The sequence below is a fragment of the Anopheles darlingi genome, chromosome 2 (genome assembly GCF_943734745.1).
Source record: "Anopheles darlingi chromosome 2, idAnoDarlMG_H_01, whole genome shotgun sequence".
Lineage (NCBI taxonomy): Eukaryota > Metazoa > Arthropoda > Insecta > Diptera > Culicidae > Anopheles > Anopheles darlingi.
Genome location: NC_064874.1, coordinates 91445116 through 91469401, shown reverse-complemented (window position 1 = coordinate 91469401; position 24286 = coordinate 91445116). Strand labels below are relative to the sequence as shown.

At 47.4% G+C, this 24286-nt stretch overlaps 2 protein-coding genes across 4 annotated transcripts in view; one reads left to right on the top strand and one right to left on the bottom strand.

Annotated features, from left to right (window-relative positions):
* LOC125952875 (klarsicht protein) overlaps positions 1-14674 on the bottom strand; it is a 170477-nt gene extending 155803 nt beyond the window's left edge. For both annotated transcript variants that reach the window (XM_049682617.1, XM_049682618.1), the window contains exon 1: positions 13563-14674. The gene's annotated coding sequence lies outside the window, so the exon portion shown is untranslated. The remainder of the gene's footprint in view (positions 1-13562) is intronic.
* Positions 14675-16146: 1472 nt separating this feature from the next.
* LOC125952878 (nuclear hormone receptor FTZ-F1 beta) overlaps positions 16147-24286 on the top strand; it is a 30515-nt gene continuing 22375 nt past the window's right edge. Inside the window, exons 1-2 of one of the 2 annotated variants that reach the window (XM_049682632.1) lie at positions 16147-16344; positions 18318-18721. The gene's annotated coding sequence lies outside the window, so the exon portion shown is untranslated. The remainder of the gene's footprint in view (positions 16345-18317; positions 18722-24286) is intronic. The other variant, XM_049682633.1, reaches the window with a different exon arrangement.

Genomic DNA, 24286 nt, shown 5'->3' with positions numbered 1-24286 from the left:
TTGATAGTGGCAGCAATGCCGAACCAAGAAGCCTCCACGGTCGCACAAACGTTTGTGGACAATGTGATTTGCAGGCATAGCACGCCGGAAGAGCTGGTTACCGATCAAGGTACTAATTTCATGAGCCAACTAATGAAAAGCGTATGCAAAATCTTACAGATCAAAAAGATTAATACGAGCGCCTACCATCCCCAGGCTAATCTGGTGGAGAGAGCCAATAGAGAGCTCAAAATTTACTTAAGACAGTATGTAATGGGAGATCCCTATGTTTGGGACAATTTCCTTCCCATGTTTTGTTACGAGTACAATACTACCGTAAATTCATCGACCAAGTTCACACCCTATGAACTAGTGTATGGTTACAGTCCACGGCTCCCGTCATCATTCTATAAAAAAGAATTACAGGAGACCAATTATAATACCTACGCTCTAGAAATTAAGAATATGTTCAAACATATACATGAGATCGCGAGAACCAACCTCGTGCAATCGAAAGAACAACGTAAGGAAAAATACGATCGGGGCACGAATGAATGGATGCCAATGTGGGGCGACAAAGTGCTCGTCCAAGCTAACCCGATGGGGGTGGGGCAAAAATTACAGAGCACGTGGCGAGGTCCGTATACAGTAATAGATGTACCGAGCGAACAAACCGTTGTAATAAAAAACGGCAAGAAACATGAAAAGGTACACGTAAACAGATTAAAGAAATTTTGCGATTAATGTGGCCGCCCTTACCGTATAGTAGTGCATGCTAGTATGAGTAAACATCGCTTTCTTCATAATCGGGAAAACATAAAGAATTTACTTAATTTTAAGGAAAGATTATTATAAATTAACTCTAGGTGAACGTGACGGCAGGTAGCGCCATGTTGATCTGTTTTAAAGGATTGGTACAAATTTGATTGGTTAGAGATGCCCAAATGATAGCAAACACGGACTTTCGAACGTCTAAGTACGCTATGTTCGAACATAGGGGTTATCTCCTAGCCTTTCATATTTTAATAAGGCAAGCATTCCAGGGGGGCCAAGATAGAGGACATCATAGTCCCAACAGAACAGAAAAATATTGAAATTAGCATGGCATGAAGGTGTTGAACGTAAAACATTACGGGCAGTGGTCTCGCGTCGTAGTGTTGTAGACCAACGTTCGCAAACCACTTTCAAGTTATCCTTATTTTAAGCGAGTATCAGTAAGAAAAGGGAAAAGAAAGGGAATGCAATCCAGCATAAGACAATTTGATAAGAATAGATTGAAAAAAAAAAAAATGAAAAAAAAGAGAAAAGAAAAAGAAGAAAAAAAAAACGATTTCTGTTGCAGACCAACCTAATCAAAAGGAGGGAGTGCACCCCTTTATTCTTCTCATCGTTATCATTTCAGGCTAATGCTCCCGTGTATTCTAGCGATTGCCAAAATGCCAGCCAAACTATATACTGAAAATATGGGGGACAGTCTAGTGAAACAAGGCTATGTAGCTTTCGATGTCTACCTTCATTACGGAGAAATGGAGATGCAAATGGTTTATTTGAGCACCGCGATCGTACGCTATGAAACCCAGTGTAAAATATTAGCCCAGCGAATAGGCACTGGACATTGCAAACAAATGAATAATACACTGAGTTATGCGTACCAGGAAATATTAGACCGCAAAGAATATATTGGAGATTTTTTTCCAAAACGTTCTTCACGAGGAATATGGTCCTATCTTGGAGCAATGGATACGGACGACCGACGTCGAATTGATGAAAACATGGATGTGTTGCGTAAAAATGAAGAATCCCTGAAGTCCACTTTCTCACATCAAACTCATGTGATCGAAACAATGTACAAAGAAATAACCAAAGCCACTGTACAAGTGGAAGAGAATATGAGGAAATTGAACGACTGGACAAAATCTATCCACAATAAAACAGAATCCTGGATAAATTTTACAACCGATATAAAGAAAATGATTGTCCTAGACCAAGATTTAAATGAAGCAGGGTTATGGATCACTCAAATGATAAGGCACATTGAAGAACAGCAGGAATTATACCTACGTATCTTGCTGCAAGAAACACTGACCGCCTCACAAATTCTTCAATTAGTTAATCCCAAATATTTGTGGACCCAACTGGAAGTACATTCACAAAAGTTACCACCCCATGTTAGCTTTCCGCGTGGGCCACTTGGGCACATTGTACCAGAACTAATTCATGTCATCACTACTGAACACACCATTAGTCCTCAATCACGAGTACGAATCACCTTAAAGGTACCACTGGTAAGAAACACCGTTTACAGAACCTATCGTGGAATAATCAGCCCCGCAGTACATAATTCAACTATTACACTGGTAGATACTGACAAAAACATTATGCTATTAGATCCACGAACGGAAATGGGCTATATAATTACCGAGAACGAATGGCAGCATTGCAACAAGCTGGGTTCTTCACACATCTGTCAATTAAGAACTCCGCTACACAACTTGAAAACAGCTCCGGAATGTTTTGCTGAAGTTTATTTCCACAACAGCATTACAACATGCAAGATTAAAATCACCCGTACCAATCGAACAATATGGATCTCTACCCCTAAACCCAATGAATGGATATACATCGCCTCAGAACCTATTAAGGCCGAAATAACTGGAGCTAATGGAACTACCTTACTCACATTAGACGGAACTGGAGTTATAGTTATTCTCCCAGGAACAATGTTAACCACGGGTCAATCCATCTTGCTTTACTATGTACGAGAAAGAGACAACTCAACCCAAATTACTTCCCCGATCGAGATAAATATCACGAAATTTACACCCGAAGAATTGGCGTCGATAACAATTCCATCACTACCACCTGTTTTCACACCGTTTTTAACCCGAGAAACGCTACTACGCGAAGCAGTCGACATAGAAGACCTAAAGGCGACGCAAATGAATTTGAACAATCTCAAGTACGCGCCATTTAAACATATCTGGATCACTGGACCCGTTGCATTAGCATTAATCGTGGTATGTGCCGTACTTATGATATACCGGACTCTTGTTTCTTGTTGTTCCAATAAAGCTGACGTTATGGAAAACGAAAGCCGTTTCATCAACCGTAGATCAACACCGAATCCCAGGCCAGAATCCTCACAACTCACAAGTGCCATATCAATAGTATAAACACGCCCGGAGACAGCATAAGAAACAACAGTATAGAAGAGAAGATAAATTAATTATAAACAAACAAAAGGTCTCCTAAAATAGGAGAAAGCCAACACACTCGAACCAAATCAAACACCCTGCAAACAAATTGTTGGTGACAAGGAAATCAGTTGATTTTTTATTACTCCAAGCACAACCACATCATGTTAGTGAAACTCCTGGTAATCATCCTCCTGGAGAAGCTTGTCCAGACTCTATTCCGCAGAGCAAGACGAGCCATCGATGAAACACTAGCCTGGCTAGATCGCCGTCAAGCCAGGCGATTTGAAGAGCTAGGAGCGGCGCCCTGGCGCGCGGTTTTCTTCGAGGCCTTCCTCCTTCCGGAGGAAGTTTTAAGGGAGTACTTCGGCGCGGTAATTGAAGAATCAGCCCCTGCAGCCAATCATGTCGCAGCCGAGGTCCAACCGGTGGCAGCTGAAGTCCAGTTAGCGGCAGCAGAATTACCTTGGCGGACGCAAGCCGATCCAACGGCAGCAGAATCATTTTGGCGGACGCAAGCCGATCCAACGGTAGCAGAATCACTTTGGCGGACGCAAGCCGATCCAACGGCAGCAGAATCAATTTGGTGGACGCAAGCTGTGTCAGCAACAGCAGAACCAACTTTTCCCACAGAACCGTTTTAGAAGGATGATCGAAAAAAAAAAACAAACAAAAACGTTTTGTTTGTTTTTTTTTACATAATAATGTTTGAATAATGATGATTTACATAATAATGTTTACCTTAACCTAAGAAGTAACGATCGAAGGAATGTAACCAAAAACAGAACTTAAATTGGAATCTTAATAACACCACTACCTAACACAGCACGTAGGAGGGAAACTCATGACTAACACCGGGGTTCAAGTCCCCGCCCCTGTGCGAAGTAGATTAGTTTTTTGTTTTTAACATATATAATGACGGGCGAGCCGTATGTTTAAAGTAGATTAGTCAAAAAGGTAAAAAAAAAGAGAATAGAAGAAGAACACTAACAAAGAAATGAATAATCTGAAAAAGGAGGAATAAGAATAATATAGGCCACAGAAGCGCCAAGAATAAGAATAATATAGGCCAAAGAAGCGCCAAGAATAAGAATAATATAGGCCAAAGCGCCAAGAATAATAATAATATAGGCCAAAGAAGTGCCAAGAATAAGATTAAAATAGGCCACGAAAGAGCCCAGAAAAGAATAAGATTAATACAGGCCGGAAAAGTGCCAATATAAAAGTATCAAATGGGCCCAGAGAGCCACATACAAAGTACGGGTATGGCCTTGTGGATGTTGCTCTAGCGCATCCCTGGGATTCCTAGAGTTTCGAATACTCTAGGGGTAGGTTCAATTCCTACTACCGTTCAACGCAAAGTACAAGCAGATTAGGTTCTTCTTCCTAACGAATAACGAAAAAAAAAGAAGCTAATGGATTGTTTTTTATAAATAATAACAACAACGCGTTGACAAGAATTAGGTTTGCGGCGCGCAAGCAAGCAATCAACGAATCTTATCATTAAAAACAAAGAGAAAGGAAAAATGTAACAAAGCAATTTAAAGTTAAGTTAACCACCCTAGGGCCACCAAGAGCTAACCAGCTTGATGATCGACTTTTTAAGCCAATCATCAAGCACAAATAAGTGGGGGGGAATGAAGCGACCCTGCCATCCTTCACCACCGACCTAGCCTTGTCATTGGTCGCTTCACCGATAAACCTCTAGCGTCACAATCATAACCATATATGGCAATAGCGACAGCAACACCACTAATTGATTAAATCCATTTGGGACACCCGAAATATGAATTTGCACGTGTTCATATACAATACAAAGACGAACGGTCGAGAACGTTGTAGAACATAAAATCCAAGGTCAAAGTCCAAAGTCAAAGATCAACAATTATGCTCGCGTCGGGGTTAAGCGTTGCAATAACCCTTGCGCAATCACAACCAGCGTAGTCCCACCATGCGCAATCAGGGCAAATCGTCAACAAAACATAACACCCGAATGACGTGACTCGATCACGCCCATCGTCTCCACATCACCGTGATCGAACCATGCGCGAGCGAAAGTGATGATCATAAATCATCTGGCTAATTACCAAATGCTCTTAGGACTAATTACCGTAACCTTGAGATTTAAACAATTTCCCACGCTCAACGTATTGGGTGACAATGTCGTACGGTTGCCGGACACGGGCGCCGAGCATCAGGGCAATGACATTATAGATGTACACAAATCAGAGTGGTTTAACCAACAGCGCGCCAGGAAACAAAGTAACTAAAAAGTTGCGCTATCAATAAGAATTTGCTAATCTCGCTGGACGCAAGAATGAGGTTAACAATGTATCTAATGCGATAATGACAAGAGGTGGAGAGGTAATTGGAGAAATGGGCTTGGAAGCATCATGGCTTGCGGTTTTTGGGTATAAATACCGCGAAATTTTAGAAATAAAAGAGAGTCGGTTTTGTAACGTGAAATCTATCGTGTCTCGCGTATTTTGTGCGCCGGCTCCTCCGAAATCATCGAATACCCGGTAAGGGTCGATTCACCAGGCAGGCAACCAGCAGCGCCGCCTTTTATTGCCCCAGCATTCCGTGCTCGGTTCGGTTTCGGTTTTTGGTGCTGGAGGCTCGTGCCGTTTGCTGATTGCTTTATTTATTTTATCTTCCGTCCACGCCACGGGCGCACTTCCGAGACGATGCTTAGGGCACCCTCCCCCCAAAACATCACAAAAACCGTCGTCCATGACACCGTAAATGAACGGGAAATGAGATTTCGCTCGCTTGTCAGACTAGGCCGTCGTCGTCGTCGTCGTCGCTGGAATGGATGCCGACGCTCTTACGCCATCGTGGTTTTGGGGGGCGCGTGTGCTACAATCACCGACCGCAACCGATTCCTCGAGCACAAACGAAAGACATCGATGCTCTCAAACCTTCCCTTCAAGCATCCCTTCACAACTGTTCAGCGGCGCTCAGATCGAACGATCCGCTGGACGCTAATCGCGAAGATGGCCAAAGGTCGCGACAGTCTGCGCGATCGCGAATCGCCGGCGCGGACTCGCGGGGAAATGAAGTCTTTCCGGACAGACATTCCAGTCCAGGCCAAGCAGCAGCAGCAGCAGGGAACGGAGCAGACCGAAATTAATTTTAAGAGAGGCCCGGAGAAGGGAAGGAGGGGGGGAGATGAATTTCCTCGCGATGAGGCGGAACCGCGCCCGTCCCTCCCCCCCTTGCGATCAAGCGGTGGGCTGGTGACGGAGTTAATTGGTGCGATGCGGAAAAGAGCTATAATTTGCAAACCTCCTCTCTTCGGAGCCTCTTCAATGAAGCCGCCAGCGCCAGTCGTCCAGCAAAGCAAGCGCTCCAATATCCGTGACCAGCACGGATCGAACGACGATCAGGATGAGCCAGCGATGCTGGTCTGGGCGATCGCCACAATGAATTTGCCGCGTCCAGGCGTCCAGCTTTGCGCCAATGGTGTCCGCCGTAAATGCCTGGTTGGACCAATCTCCTGGACCCCCGGTGGGGTGGATGCTAATCAGAAGCTTTTGCGGCGTCCTCTGATGTGCCTCAGCACCACCCATCGTTGGTGTTGCATCAGTTATGAAAAACTATTTTATAAATGTTTTAAGCACCGCAAACCACGCGATCGCGGAGAGCGGAGAGGTTACGCCTTTCGTTGTTAGGTCCAAAAATACAACCCCCTTGATTGTTGTGTAACACCACGACGGGCATGCGATTTGCGGAAATTCGCGAAATGGTTTTTATGTTTTATGAATCGCGAGCAATTCAGCAAAACAACGAACATGGCGGCTCGTGATCAACGAAAGACATTCAAGACCGTTCCTGAGGCCGTCGCCTATTGCCGGAAAAATGCAAATTTCCACCCCCAAAAGGATGTCAACAACGAATTCCCGGTTATAAAGCGGTTCATTGTGCAGCGGAAATGGTAGCGGATTAGTGGTGAGGGAGTGAGTCATCTTGTGGACAATCGTCGACGTCTTGGTGTCTTATTGTGTTGCGTGAAAGCGGACAGCGGTCGTGGCTTGTTAAGAAGCATAAACATCTGGAACGGCCGGGAAACAAATTATCGTTGCAACGAATGAAGCAACAAATAAATGATCCCAAAAACACGTTAAACAAACAAATCACTCCCGGAGCTGTCGATGATACTCGATCGCTAACGATGCGGGCGAGCGAGCGAGTGAGTCCAGTCCGCTGCCCACACACTCGATAAATGACCTCGATTTGCTGGATAAATAAATAATTTGTGGTCAGAGAAAAGCCATCTACCACCTCGCAGCGTGTGTGTGAGGGCGCTAGCCGAAGTGAAAATAAACATCCCGACATTCCGCGGTGTGCTAGGGAAATGGACGGACACGGATTGGAAATCCACGACCACCGGCACCGGCGCCATTGTTGTTCTCTCGATGAAGCAGCACAGCATGCCAAACGGAAAACTAAACAGGTAGCCGAAGGGGTGTTAATGTGTAACGCAACGGTTGAGCATCGCAACATGTTAATAGCATTCCTCCCACCCTCCTCCTTCCCCTCTACCAGTGTCAGCTGTTACTCGTCTCTCGACCGAGACCGAGTTTGAGACACTTCGATTCTTGTAAATGTTACGTTTCCTGTTCCGATTTCGGAACAACAACAACATCGTCGAGATGTTCTCCGTGGTGCGCATGCGCCGCCCAGAGCCTACACGCCTTCTCGAGACAGACAGCCGGCAGATGATGATGTGCCGGTGGTGTTATGATACACTAACACCAACAGCACCCTAGTGCCATATGTTGTCCTTGAAACACATCCTGGCTGGGCATTAGGGGTTGCGCTAGTGTGAGTGTGATTGTGTGGTCCACAAAACCAAAACAAACCAAAACCAGGTACGAAGAGATCGATACGGGAGTCTCATGACTCATAACGTCCTTCTCGTGAAAGAACCACCAGCATTAGCGTGAGAAAGCTCAATTGACGCTTCAAGGACCATCTTGAGCAGTCAGCACTCGGTTGTTTCTCACGATCACGAGCCCCTTGTGAGCTTCCGTTTTCCAGTGCCCATATTTTTCCCACTTTTACTTGGCTTGTGTGTGTCTCTCACACACGTTGAAGCACTTTTTTGCATGCTACAATGTAATTGAAATTTACATTAACCTTTTCTGGAAGTCCCGAGCCACTGGCCACACTGTCCGGACGAAGGTTCCAGCTTTTGAGCAATTGAACAAACAAAACCTCGTCTGCAATGTTTTGATCAAACCCTCCCCCCCAAAGGTACCAAAAGGTACTTCAGTTTCGCCTCTAATGGAATCCGTCCGCAGCATAAAGCTGGTTCGCAAATGTTAAATCTAGAGGCGTGCAATTTCACGCGAGCAGCCCGTTCCCGTTCAAGGTAGCAATTGAATCACGGAAAGGATCCGCATAAATCCATCGCACCGCACCGCACATGAACATACGAGGAGGTTCCCACCAGGGCCAACGAGCGCTCAGGGCGAGCGCTTCTCTAATGAAATGCCAACAAAGGTCACACACCATACTGACCGACTTTATTGCGTTCCACGGGTGCGTGTGCGTGTGCGTGCGCATATTGAATTCGCCATATATTTTTCCCTTCAATACCACACCAACCGGAGAAAGTGCTCAAACGTCCTTCACGGACGAACGGAGCATACCAGTAGCGACCACGATGTACCTCCTTCAGCCCAACTATCGTCCAAAATCTCGGTGAGCGAGCAAAAAACTTTGATGAAAAAAAGTCATAATTTCTTCTCCGCCCCAAAAGAGATATGTTTAAGCACACACCTCAACACACACACACACACACACATTCCACACCTTATGCTCTTCGCCAGAGATCGACTGCGATCAATATCGGGCTGGCTATCGTATTATTAGCTATCATAATTCAATTTTCGAAGCCTTAGTCGGTCAATTTCCGGCACCTCCTGAACCGTGCTGCGCCGAACCATAATTGGTTGCCGGCCACACATTCGCTGGTACCCGCCACAATCCACTCCACGGAACCGTTCCTCCTACTGTTGCTCTCCTCATCATGCCGTAGCGGAGAAGAGAAAAGAAATTTCCCCTTCGATAGTCAAATGGCGATGGACATCGATGCAACGATATGCGGTAGCGGGTGGGTGGGTAGGTGGGTGGTGAGGGCTGGCGCATCTGTTTTCTTAATCTTAAGTTAATAAAGAGAAATGTGGTCACCGATCTTCTTCCTCTGCATCATCATCATCATCATCATCATCAACATGAGCAGCATCATAATCAGCCAAAAAGGGTTCGTGTTCCTCCTCCTCGTACTTCTCTCCGAGAGTTTTGAATGAAATTCGGACAATGTTGGGTGGCCACAACAGCACCGCCGCCTGTCTGTCTGTCTGTCTTGTGGCATGTCTTTTCGGACATCGGGCAGGCGGTCAGATTGCCATTCGCACACGGACGGCTATAATTTGCCGCAACCAGAAGCTGCGAGTATCAAAAAGAAAGCCTCTCAAGTGCGGCGGCGGCGGAGAGCATCTGCGGAGCCAAAAACCCAATCAACCAACCACCAGCCAAAAGCTAGCAGTCGCCGTTGGAGTTAATGTCAGAAATCTGGCAGAAGCTCGCCCGGCATCGTACACATCGGATAGTCCGCTTCCGTCGACGGTCCGGGATGATGGGAAAATGGAAAAGGCGGTTGGCGAAATTCAGCAAAACTCGGCCTCGAGGGGGGAGATAGCCCCGACAGTCGTATACCGCGTGTAAACGTCACAAACGTACCAAGATTGATGCCAAATTCCGAGGGAAATGATGTCTGCTTTTTGCTTGGTTTTGTTTTTTTTTTGTTATCCGGTCGGCAACAACAAACCGGACCAAACAGCTGGCGTTTAGCAACAGCAAACACTGGTTGTTCATCTGCAGACATTACCGCCAATTAGGGGCCTTTTCTGCGAGCAAAACGCGAGCTTCCGCGGGATTCCTGCCGTGAGATGAAGCGAAGAAGGTAGAAGAAGCAAGAGTGTCTGCTTTCCGAGTTCCGAGCCCTGCTTCGAGCGCCTTGGAAGTATGTAAGACACGTGCTGCAACCTTCAAACAGTGAATGTGAAGCGATAAGCCTCGAAGCAGCAGGCGATAAGGTCGCCCCGACGGTTGGAAAGAAGAGAATCATAAAGAGCAGCGGACTCATTCACGTCGTCCATTTCAAGCACCATCCACCATAGCTCACCATCACACACATACGCAGAACATGGCAACATAAAAAAAGGGCCACCGAGGCCAGCAATGTGGTGGCCGTTAAGAACATGGCGTGCCCCATTCGAGGCGAGCGCGATCGCGAACTGCTTTGTATTCCGCGTTCGGTACATTCTAGCGACCGCCTCGAAGACGACCATTCTGCCGCATTCTGAAACATTGGCCGCGACTCACGACCTTTTTGATGCCAAACGAGTTTTGTCGATTTTGCGGCTGCTGACCGCATCGAAGCGCGTATGCTTCGGAATGCTTGCGAGCGCCCCGCAAACGATCAATTCTTGTTTTCTTTGAGGTACATGTACCGATTAGCATTTAAATTGTCGTAAAGTTTGTTGGCAGGTTATGCAAAACCATTAAAAAGTTTGCATCACGGATGGACGTTGGTTGATAGAAAGGCGACACCATGGCATTCGTTGGAGAACGGCTTCGTTGGCCGCAGTAAAAGGAAAATGACACTTTTTATCGATCATCAATTATCGAGTGGTAACGAGATATGGCTGATAAGGATATCTAGATGATAAGAAATTATGTTTTTCGTCACTCGCCTCGTCTGGTTACAATCTACACGAAACCCACAGTGAAGTTTGGCAATTTTTCTCTTCAATTTGATTGCTTAACTACAAAATTTTCCATTTTCTAGTTAATTGTGGGAACGGAAAAGTGCAACAGATGCTCCAACAGATGTTAAAAATTTGCAAAAACGAAACGAAAACATAATCGGTAAATTGCCCAATAAATATTGCAAAACAAGTAACGAGACAAATCATCGCACCACCCCGGGAACCGCCGTTAAAAAGGGGATCAAACACTGCTGGGTGGTAAATGGAGAAAATTTGCATAACGCGTTAAACAACGTTACCGCCTCGTTCCCTCGTTTGGCCATTAAATGGTGACTTCCATTTGCGCTTTTTTTTTAATAAAACATCAAATCAATTTCCTCGACAAAAAGGTAACAGCGAAAAGTAGATGCCATCTGTACTCGGTTATGGTGGAAAACTGAAGACCGACTCGGAATTGCGAATTTTCCTCTCATCCATGAAAAGAGGCAGAGAAAATGGAAGCACGAAACGTGCGGCGTGCGGTGCGCGGCGGAATTGGCAATTGACCGTTTGGTGTACCGTCCACCAATTCAATGACTGCATCGCGCGTGGCCATCGCTCGACTCACAACCGTTACGTCATCCGGCATCTCCGGAGAAATGTCAACCATAGGCCACCCCTCGGATATCGTCGGTATCCGTGTCTTGGTGCAATCTCGTGTACCGCCAGCGGAACACACGCAGCAGCCTGGTGCTTGGGCGGAACTGGCGAGAAGAATCGACGATCATTTTCCGCATTGCACACACGATAATTGAAGCCCGAAGCGGGCGGCGAGAGTCAGAACACGAGGACGATGACGATGGCGACCGGTTCTAGATGGCGACCGGGAACATCGAGGTTGCATTCCATCTACGGTCAGGCTCTCCAGCCACGCACGGTGAATCGGATAGAGGACTTGGGCAGATTATTATGGTCAGTGGGTCTAGTGGACGCCAGCTCAACGGTTGCTCAATTACCGGTTACCGCGAACATGGCGCGGAACAACTTCTACCTCCAGTATCCAGTCCGGTACCTACTTTCTGCTGGTATTCTGTGGATTTAACTTGTCTCCAGCGATGTGTAGAATGTTTAGCACAATCGCTATATTACTAGCGCCGCTGAGGTCATCAAGCTTTATGCAGGCGCTTGCCAAATGATTAAACCAAACTTGTATTAAATCGTCACGAAATTTCACGAGTTTTTGACAGAAATAGTAACGAAAATATTCTTTGAATCCGGTCATGTTGGTGCAATATCAGTACAAATTTGCATATCTGTTAAAGTAGCCGATACCAAAGACTCTTTTTCTGCACTCAATAGTCTTGTATGTTCTAACTATCCAATGAAGACCTAGATTGAATTGTCTAGAATCCAGTATTACAAGAATTTGCCAAATAAAGATATCTGTATTCTTCTTCTGTGAGACTTTTCCTTCAATGTTAAGCGGTCCTGATTACAGTTAACGAATGCGGAATATTCACACAACCATCCGATGGCCACACATTTCCCAATTTCCCAACTCCATCAATCATCTTATTAACATAGTCTGTAAAGTGAAAACCAAACCGCTAGCCTGTTGTGGTGGGCAGCCGCTTTGCTAATTCCTACGCCAGCATATGGCCACAACGGAGGTGCGCGGAGGTTTTTGAGGGCCACATCGAAATTGCACACAGAACTAATGGGCACCTTCGTCGCCATCACCGTCATCGTCATCGCCTTCGTCGTCGTCGTCGTCGCGTACGAGCACGTGAGTGTTTGTGCGATGTGCGTGCCATAGTTTGAGGAAAATATTGCAAAATAAGCCTTCACTCCTCCGAACGCGAACGTGGTGAGACCCCGGCTCGGTTTTTGCATTCTCCACGACCGACAAGCCGCCGAAAAGCCAAACCAAGGCTAACGGAGCAACTGTACGAACGACAAAACCACATATCGTCTGTTGACTCCACCAATGTTCGAGAAAGAAAGGTAGCGGCAACAACAAACAGTGCGGACGCAATATTATGCAATTTGTCGACGTAGTCTGTGAGGTGCATGTGGCGGTCCCACTTTGTGTCTTTTCTCTATCTCCTCTACTTCACGGCGGCAACATGGCGCTACCACGAGACGAGACGAGACAAGGCGCGCTACTGCACTTGCATCCTTGCATCCGGTGTCTCGTGTGTTGCGGCTGCGTTCTTCCGTTCTGCGGTTGTCAGGTGCAGCAGCTGCAGCAGAAGCAAGACAAAGAGAGGAAGAAGAAGAAGCTGCAAAACCGCAACTGACTCCGGGCTGCAGTCCCATGCAATAGGGTGGCGGAAGCATAAAAAATGTCTCGGATCAAAGTACGCGATTCAGCACCAAGGATGATACACACACACACACACATGGAAGAAAGCACACGCACACACGTTAGCACGATTTCATCAGAACGCACCAACACAGCGGCGCCTACCGCGCGTTAAGAACAGACAACGCGGATGATGATGATGATGATGATGCTGATGGACCTTGGAACCTTTGACAACACGGCGTGTAGTGTGTGTCCAGAAAGGATGGATGATCCTTCGTTTTACAGTCGCTATTGGACTGATAATATTTGCGTTACACTTACATTCAATTGCAGGAGCAGCAGCAGCAGCAGCGGCAGCGGCAGTTGCAGTAGCAGATTGGTGTTCTGGACTCGCCTTCTTTGATGACCGGATGGCAGGCAGCTGGACAGTTTTCCCCTTCCCCAGCCGATCACTCGTGACACGATTCACAATGGCCAACCGATGATGATGATGATGATGATAATTGCGGTTTCTAAGATTCGCCCCTCCTGGGAGGGGGAGGGAGGCACAACCAGCAAGCAAACGAGGCCTTTACGCACCTTCTTTAGCAACTTAAGAAACGGCGGCAAGCGCGAACTGCTGCACACGCACACACCACTTCACACACAGAGCCACATACAGATACGCACACAAAACCACACAGTGCTTAAGATGCTGGTTCACGCTTTTTAGAAATGAGATATTTACAATTCCAGCGAAATAACTGTATTCCTCCGTGTGTGCGACTGGCCACGCGCGCTTCAACACAACTTCACTGACGGAGGTTTTTCACTGCACTTTTTCCCCGAGATTTTCCCCCACGAGATGATTCGCAAACTTGTTGTCTAAGTTTCGGCGAAACGCGGTCACACAGCACACTTGGATTTCGGTGACACCAAATTCGCTTCACAGTCGGCGGCGGCGGCGATAATCGAACGGCATTTCGGCCACACCAGATGGAAGATGATGATGACGGCGACGGCGACGGCGACGGCGGTAATGGCTTTTGTGACTGCGCTGACGATGACGACGACTGCGATGCGTGTCGAGAGCGCCGCGCGCACACACGCACACCACTGCAAGGAGATTTATCTCTTTCGCTTCACACCGCCACGGTCGCCGATTCGTTCTCGCGCTGCTGGAAACGGTGATGATGATGATGATCGTTCCACGCACTCGTTCAAACCTTCCGCGGCGATCATGCACTCACTGAACTTTTTAATAACTTTTTAAACTAATATTTATCCGTTTTTTTTTATTTAAATCCTGTCACGAAACCGAGAACAAGTTGTGTGTGCTTAGGGATGAGAAGGATAATGGAAATATCCTTATTGAATGCCGTCGAACACACTCTGCAGCACGGCGACGACCACGACGACGGTCAACACAACCGCACGACAAGACCGCCGAGAGAGAAGTTTGGCGAGCAACAACAAGAAGAGAAACAATCGAAGAGAAACAATCCGCTACCCAAAGTGTGCGTGTGCGCATGATCCCGTCATTTCCATTCATTTCGATTCCGAGAATTCATTCCCGTTCGGAACAGAAAATTCAAATTTAACTGCTAAAAACGAATTTAATACCTCTAAAAATTCGTTTGTTTTGTGGAAATCATGCACTAACAACACTAAAATTGTTTTTAAAATTTTCATATCACACTACTTTGTTACTCCATTAAAACAAATCTTAATTTTGTTGAAAAATGCGTTATATTGTGGTGATTAAAAAAAGGTGATTTTCTACAAGAGTTTCTTTTTTTCTAAAATTTTTCAACATTTAGAATCACAAATAATATTTTTAATAAAAAAATACGACATTTTCTTAAAAATTCCAAATAAATTTCCATCCCGATCTCACGTGTGTCGCCGTGAACTTTTTTCAACTCCCATGAGCTATTTTTCATGACTTGGGCGTTTTCACGTTCGAAAGTTCATTCGAAAACTCCCTGTCAAAATTGAAATCGGTTGGAAACTGGTTCGGTTTTCGTATTTTCTGCTCCCGGAAAAAATCTTCAAAATAGAACTTTGATTTTCATTAAAATTCTTTTGCTAAAAAATACTGATAAATTCAAAATGATTATTTAACTCTTTTATCCACACTTTGAGAGCACTGATATTTTATCTCGAAACCGTTTAAAAAAAATCCTTGTTTGCAAATGAGCGAAATATTTAGAAACCGATAAAAAATATTTGGAATAAAATATCTAAAACAAATACAATTGCAATTCCTGTGTTTTACTAACAAAAGTATCTGGAAATTCATGAGTTGTAGACTCGGTCCTTGAATTTATTTTGCTCCGGGTGTGTGTCTTAGCTAACCGGGTTTCTTCGAACTCTGCATAAAATTTTGTTATTAATATTATTCATAGCAATATTCACCAGGGAGAATGTATAGAGTACACGGAATAAATGCTATATCATTTTCCAGGAATGTTATATGACAATCAATGCAAGACTTTATCAAAAAACACATTCACAATTTTACATCCAGAAACAAAAGGACTTTTCCGATCACCCTTTCGAGTTTCCTCATTACCTCCAACCCTGCGTCTCCATGATCACCTACCGTGCGCCTCCATACCCGCGACCCGATGTTGTGTTCATGTTTCGCTCGTGTCGGCGTTCATCCGGCGGCCAATTTTTGAAAAATCGGACAAATATTTTGGAAAATCAGCAAAAACGATCGGAAGATTGAAAGAACTATTTAAAAGGAACGTTTAAAACGATTCCAAGAAATAAAATTAACCAAAAATACAAACAAAATGACAAAAACCCACTATCCACGCGTTCATTTTTAAATCGTTCCTCGTCATCGCGCCTCGTGCTCGTGTGGGTTCGCTCGGGTTTTTAAATTAAACTCCTCCAAACGCGCTAGCTGGTCGGTCGGTCGGTCGGTCGGTCGGTGGTGGTGCTGTTCGGATTTTCGGATTTTCTTGGAAACGTTGGACCGGCACGCACGCACTCGCTCCTCGGTTGGGTGGATCGCGCTCGTGGAACGGCGAACTACAAACAAGAGACGAGTGAAGTGATTATGCTGCGTAGCGGTTACCTTCGTTGGGACCGTCTAGTTGATCGAGTTTTTTTGGTAAGTTTTCCCCAAGTGGTGCCCTGAAGAGTCGTTTTAACCAGGATCTGGATTATGCTCCGTGAAAACTCAGTGTCCATGTGCGTGTGTGTGGTGTCAAGTTTCCAGCAGCAAGAGAATCGCCATCAAAGCAGGCTCCAACCTGTTTCAGCATAAACGATCGTCGAGGTCCTTTATGCTGCTGGTTGCGTGTAGTGGTCCGTAAGTGGTAAGAACAAGACACCAGCGAACCAACGTCACCGTCCATTCCCTTTGTTTTCCCTGTTAGACCCTCTCCCCCCACTCAACGTTGCGAAAGTTCAAGTTCAGCGCCGCGGTTCTGCGCCAGCGCGCACCAGTGTGTGTGAGTGTTGCTGGAGAAGGCACAAAAGAAAGTCTCGCGACGATGCTCAGGGGACGAGGTGTGACACACGGGGGTGTGGAGGGGGACAGGGACGCAGCAGTCGCCGTTGTCTGTCGTCAATGGTGGCCCCAAAAATAGCCTGGACCGTGAGCGAGTGAAAGGGGTTGTGAGAGGTGTGTGAGATGGAGCCATCGTGCGCCCCTCCCTCTCCAGAGACCTCTCTACCTGTGTGTGCGTGTGTGAATGAGTGTTGGACGGAGATTCGGTGCGTACGTATCCTTTTCCTCGGTGTCGTTGTCGTACTTTTGTGCTGAGAATGATGAGCGCAGTGTGGTGAGCGTTTGTTTTGATGAAACACAGCAGGCGTCTCGCGTTGTCAAGGCGTAGTCAAGTGCGTTTCTCGTAGGGTGGTGTGCGTGTGTGTGTGTGTGTATCCGGAGTGTGTGATGATGTAGCGACGGATCTCGGTCTCGGTCTCGGTCTCGGTCGTTGGGATGATGTTTACACAACAAAGAAGCATCTCCAGCATCAAACCATCGCTTCTCATACTCATCATCACTATCTCTTTCTCTCACACACACACACACTCTCGTAAGCGTGTCGAGAACGCGCATTCTGAGAGCGAGTGTACAAACAATTGCGTGTTGTTTCTTCTTCTCCCTCTTGTTCTTCTCGAGTGTGTGTGTTCTGCGTCTTCTTCTTCTTCCTCCTCCTCGTTTTGTCGCCCTTCGTGGTGGATGGCCTTGCCGATGGGACACGGACAGGCAGGTGTGTGCGGGCGCGCGTGTGTGTGTGCGTCTCCAGCGCGGCGGCACTCACGCGCATCATTCCACCACACACAGCCACCACCGCCTGCTATGCATCTAACAAGTGCGCGTTGCTTGTGTGTATGGTGCACCCCTTCCAACCAACCAGCTAGCCAGCCAGCCACGCAGAAGTCGGCGGTTTCGTTGGCAACGTTCCCCCTTTTTAACAAACCCCTTCCGCGATCCGCGTGAATACCAGCATCGTGACGAGGTGTTTGTGGTGCAAAAGGCAGATAGGGTGTAAGTGTGTGATACCAGCATCCGAGCATAAACTCGTGCCACCTACCACTGGATGAGTATCTATGCTCTTTAGCATAGAAGAAAAAAAAACGGTTGCACAAAGGTGCGCGGTGAGTGGCAGGTAACAACCGTCGCCCGTCGGTGTGTGGGATGCGTGTGCGGGGTAGGTGTCATCGAGGGATCCTGCGTCTCGCTCTTCTTCCATCCCAAGGATGTGCGCATGAGTGAGGAAGACGATACTTTCGTTCGAGTGTCTCTGTGTGTGTGTTGTGTGTTTTGTGGTGACGATGCGTGCGTACAATGATGATGATGAGAGAGCGCCTGGTGCTGGTGTTGGTGCGGTGTGATGCTTCGCCCTGAGTCAATAAACTCTGCTGGCTGGCTGGCTGGCTGGTTGGTTGGTTGGCTGGTTGGTGCGACTTCGAGAAGTGAAGAAGCGCGAACGGAACGGAACGAACGAACAGCGAAGACGACGACGACGACTAAAGTTCCCGACGACGACTAAAGTTCGACGACGACTATTTTCCTCCTTCGTTTGAAGTTTTTCTTACATTTTCTTCTACTCCTTTTTTGTGAAAATTCAGTTTTCCTACCACGTTCTACCACGGTGTTGCTGTGTGTGGCGTTAGATTGTTGTGATTAGCTTGAATACGCATTTTTATGCTTTGGAGATCGCCTTTGGACGCCCAGCACTGTGTGTAGTGTCTCGTGTGCCTGTAACCGTGCCCGTGACCGTGTCCGTGTGTGTGTGTTTCGTGACGCAAGTGTACGTGTACCGAGGGGGTTGGGGATGTGCCGGAGCATAAAGCCCTCCCCCGGAAACCACGGATCCCCAAAATACTCTTTGATTTGAGGTACGGAAACGGAAGCAGCATAAGGATGAGCTAAGCGCGCCCTACGCCAGGTATCTCGCCTTCTCATCCTCACCATCATCATCATCATCATCATGCTGTCTACCCTGCCGCTTCTGGTTCGCGAGCGACAAAAGGTGAGTTGGAATGCAAATTCGCGAGGAGTCGCGAGACATGCCCGTTGTTGTCCTTCCTTTTTCCACATCATTTGCATCCTTCTGAATCCCCGAAGCTGCCGCCGCTGGAACCCGTTTCCACGGCTCGAGTTCGGCTCGTCAATGTCAAGGTCGAGATCGTGGGACTCACCGTATTCTCGAATTCGCACCATCACGGTCACTCGTGTGGTGGTGGCGGGGCTATCGCTCTTGCCGCCACTCTCTGTGGGTATGCAAAATCGGATTACTTCGTTTGGATGATGATATTTTCATTTTCTCTGGGACATTGGGTCGCAATCGCTTGAAATGTCGCGTCTGCCCGTATTAAGGATATCCTCGGGCCGGACATAAAGATGTCACTGATAAATGTGGCCGGGGGGGGGGGGGGGGGGGGGGGCAGTGAGACAAACAAATAACCGCTAATCTTTTCCACCGGCAAACCGGCTCCTCCGGTCCACGGTCGATCGCGTCCTCTCTCTCTCTCTCGTCGGGGACGGAATCTGCATACGAATTGCGGGCCTGCATTCTGCCGGCTCTTAACGATGTCTCTCAACTTAACCTCCCCCGGAATGACCTTCATCTTCCGGATGGTCCGGATGATGGTCAAGCGCACCTCTTTCCCCCCGGGGGCCATGTATGTGCCTTAGCAACATACTGTTCTGGAGCGAAAATAAATAAAACAAAATCCGGACACCAGACGCGACAATAGGGGAGCAGCGAAACGGCAGCAGGAACCTAACCCCGTGGAATCCATTGAATAAATTCACCCCAACTCGTCCTCTTCTTCTGCCTCTTCTTCTTCTTCGCGGTCTTCTTCTTCTGTTCGCTCAATCGCTCGGTATCTCTCGCTCTCTGGTCGCGCTACCAAGGGGACCGCGTTTGACCTTGATGCGTGCGATCGGTGTCCTTGGCGGTGCCGGCAATTCAAATTTGATCAACAAAAACAAAACAACAACTTCACCGCCGCCGCCGTCGCCGCCGTCGCCACTAACGCCCTCGCTATCACACCCGCACCGTACAGATATGTTTGTGCGTGTGTGGTTGTGTGTGTTTTTGAGGTTCGAGGTGACATCGTTTGCGGTGGTGACAAGGCGTGCGAAGCCGTGAAAAGGTTGATGCAATCGTTGAACGGTAGGCGATCACTGAATATGGGGCTTCGGGATGTTTTGATTAGAATAAATTGCGTAGCTGGTTTTTGAACTAATAAAAAAAAGTTCTTTTTCTATTTTTTTGTGAATTCTACTATTTCAATAAGTAATAAGGGGTTTATTAGCTTTGAAATTATTTTCGTCAAAACACCCAAAATATTTCGTAATTATTTTTTTCTAGTGTATCATCTAGCAAGCCTTGCAAATGCTTAGCAACATATTTTTTTAGCAAGAATATGAATATTAAAATTTAAATTGAAAAATCTCCACTTGCTGGGACAGCCTTAAGAATTCTATTTAAATAGTAAAAAAATCCTGTTTGTCGAAAGTACTTTCCGACTTTTTTTTATCCATCCACCCCATATTCGACTGAAGCGCGATAGATAGCAGCACACTCCCCCCAAAAACCGCATTATCTGTTTCGCCTCGCCTCCGCCGTACCAGATAAAGATGTAATTGCCTTCGTATAGCAACAAACGGCAAGAAATGCGCGACACCCAAAATAAGCCACACAGCCAAAAAAAAACAAAAAACAAAGGAAACAGGAATCCAAAAAAGCAAAATCCCAATCCAAGACAGCAGAAAACCACCTGATGGATCGTCGTCGCCGACTTCCTTGACTCGGGCGCGCGCGCGCTCGCGCACCGTCTTGTCCCACGCACACCATGCTGGTGGGTGTCGGATCGGAAGTCAAAAGAAGCGACCAAACCAAAGAGGACACGCAAACACACACACGCACGCACGCACTCGAGAAGAAGTTATTTAGAACGAGAACCGCGACGGCGGTGGTGGCGGTGGTGGCGGCGGCTGACGATCGTCTCGCTACGTCATCGACCTTTGAGACCTCCTCCGACCGCACGCGCGCAGCTGAACATACCCAGAACCGCGCCAGCCAGCCAGCCAGCCAACCACAACTCGATCTTGAGCACACGCGCACACAGTGATATGCACACACGACGACGAAAGTCCTTCAAGGTCTTTCTCGCTTGCGTGCGTGCATCTTCTTCCTCCGGACCAACTACTCCGGAGAAGAAGAGAATCGTGTTGCCTGCTTCACCATCATCATCATCATCACGATCATCAGCATGGTCAGTGATGATGAGCGTTAGAAGCTCCTCGCTTCGGCGGCAATTAAAGGAAACCACATCAAGAATCGCCAGAACAGAACACACAACGACGTCTTTGTGCCCAAGAAGAAGAAGGAAAAGAAGCCACGTGCGAATGGGCGTCTAAAGTAGCCGGTTTTGGTGGTTGGTGAGCTGTTCTTCTCCGTTTCCTTCTTCTGCTTCCAGTTTTTCGCTTCTTCTTTTATCCGCGTCGATGCTGTGTGTCCAAATTAACGGCTGGCCATCTTTTGTTTTATGTTTTCGAGGTTATTTTTTAGGTTTGCTTCTTCCCCCGGCGGTACGGCGAACAGTATAGGGTGACCAGATAGCAAACGAGGCGGTTTATAGATTCTTGATCTTCGTTTCTGAAAAGGAATCGTTTAACATTTTCTATTTTTTGATAAATAAAGTATTTACCGCTATATTCTTACCGCTCTTGTTCTACTGTTACTACGATGCACGATTTGTGTCTGACACTGTCAGCGCTCGGTACTTTTTTTTTTCATTGGACTACTTGGATGCTTAACAAGTTTTATTCAAGTCGGAACAATTCGTCTCCAAAGAAAGCCATGATGCTGTGTAGCGATAGCGTCTTCCATCCTTCTTGGGATGTATTCCGTTTCCTATCGCACCATTCTAGTCACCCTTTGAGAAGAAATCGGTTGCTCGGTTGCTTCCATCTTGCCCCCTAGAAAAAATTATCATATTTTATGTCGCAATTCATCGCAACACCCAACACAAGAGATGTCTGCCTGTTGTGTGCGTCGCTGATCTGCCACCACTTCTTAGAAACGGAATCAATCTGCATGCCTGCCTGGGTGTCTGTGAGTCAGAAACCACCAAGATTTCTATGATTCATGCGCAACCCAGAACACACTATTCCATATTCAATTGTGTTTTAGAAAAACGGCCGCTGGGCCGCGGTTGGGGCTTCGTCGCGATCCATGCGCTTCCTCCTCCATTCACGTGCCAACACCGAGCAACCGAACGAAACGAAACGAACGAACCAACCGAAGACGCTACACCCCGAAGGTTTGGGGGCACCGGGGCGGGGGTGGTAGGGTGCATGGAGTCCGGTCGCCATGGCGTTTGTGCAAAGTTCAAGGTCACCGAAATGTCGACAACAATTCGCATTTCTAATGAAAACATCATCACCCGGGTATCGTGCACCGGTCGCCGCCGCCGTTGCCGCTCTGCTGCTGGTTGGCCGACGGTGTTCCGACACTGTGTGTGTGTGTGCGTGTACACACGGCGCTTACGCACTTTGGTGTGAGCGTGCGAGAAGCAGGAGGAGGATCAACATTTCTTTTCCGTTGCCACCGCCACCGGAGGTCGTTGGCTTTTTTCGTTCGCAATTTTTCGATCGAACCTTTCGGCTTCAGGTAACTCATCGGAAATTCACGTTTCGGAACCGGTGGATGAAGAGAGGAGAGGCGCAGGGGCGGGGGGGGGGGGAGTCGAATGGATGACTGGCACGGGATATCCACTTACGGCAGGTTGAACTGGATTTGAATTGAATTTCGGTTAGATGACGGTGTCCGTGGTCGTGGGCCCGGCATGGACTTTTCGATTTGTCATCTTCGTCCTTGAGCTGTCAGAACGTGTGAGTGCGTTGCTCAAGTAAGTAGTGGATCAAGTGCCATCGAAGCGACTGCGTAGATTGTTCTTGCTCATACTAAAGTGATGTAAGTTTGTTGAACATTTTAAATTCATATATTCTGAGCTGCATCTGCGGTCACATTCGGCTTGGCCACCTTGGTAATGGTTCAATTCAACTCTTCGCGATCGTCAACCCACATCCGAGGATGTCAAACAAAACGTCAACACAGATTCGAGAGTGTGTCCTTGGGTATGTCCCCAATTTTCTTTTTTTTTTTTTGGTGTGCGAAATTCGTTTGCAAGATACTCGTGATCGGACCTCTAGATCGGACATTCTCGTCGCTAATTCTGCGAATCACACTTTGCTTACATTTTCCCCGAAAGACGAATGGCGTTTTTCATCTTGTTTCGTTGCTTCTTAGAAAAACGGAAAATGAGTATTTTCTTTCGAGTTTTTCGACCCCCCCCCCCCCCCCCCCCCCCCCCCGAAACGAGTGCCTCGACGAATGTGGTAATCGCCAATTACTCTTCTCTTGCTTGTGTGACATACGCAACGCCAGATACAGCTTATGCTGCCACACACTTCTTATGCTAACAAGTGTTAAAAGACTCGCCGTGGAGTGCGCTGGCGTTACGTGATGTTGTGCGTGGTGTTGGCGCATGAAACGCCGCCGTGGTTCACCTCCGAGTTCGTCGACACTAGACGGCCATCATCATCATCATCATCATCAGCATCATGATCAGCATCACCATCGATTTCATCGCATCAGTTTCACCGGCAGCAGCAGCCGGTCCACAGCTCTCCAAACATTCACGTCGATCGCATGATTCAGTGTTTCGCATAACATTTTGCGCCGCTACCTTTTCTCTTCGTTCTCTTCGCTCCTCTCCGCTGGACTCCCCCTTTTTGGTGAGGTGTGCCGGGGACTAGAGTCTAGTCGCGCCTCATCAACCTCTGCTGCTGCTCTTGCTGTTGTGTTTTCGTTTCATGTGACTGACAGGGAATGACATCGAGCGACCGACCGAGGGCCTCTCTGCACCTCGCCCCAAAACTCCACAAAACGGTTCGATTGATCGTGCGCGATCGACGAGCGAGATGCGATCGAACGGTTTCTCAAGACCAATTTTGTGCCTGGGTCTGGCCGCTGCTGCTTGCCTTCTTTTTTTTTAACTGTTCTTCGCTTTTTGGTTTTCGTTCGGTTTTTCGAATTTTTAAATTCGCGGCCGTAACACCGCTTCAGCAACGCCCGTTATGGTGGACTTTGCTGCCGAGGGGGGGGGGGGAGAAGAACGCTTGGACAGTGGTGGTGGTGGTGGTGAACGGAGGAAAAATCGTCCAAGGTAATCGCCGTCGATCGGTGTGCTCCTCGGCAGACCTCGAAGGTGCGAAAGAGCAAGAGCAAGAGAGGGAGAGAGAGATAGAAGAATGGCAGGGGGGAGGAGGGTGAGGCGAGAGACGATCCGGCTCCACCGGACGGAATGGCAGCCCAACCCGGTGGTGGTGGTGACAGAGAGCGCGGAGTGCGGAGAATGGCAAATCGATCGAGCAAAACGACGACGACGTGGTCGAGAATCGACGATCGAGCTCCGCTTGAAAGGCTCCCCTTTCTGAGCTGCGAGCGAGCGAGCGAGAGAAAGAGAGAGCGAGAAAGGGTTCGAATGCCCCGTTCGAAGGGGTTAGAAAGGAAGCGAAG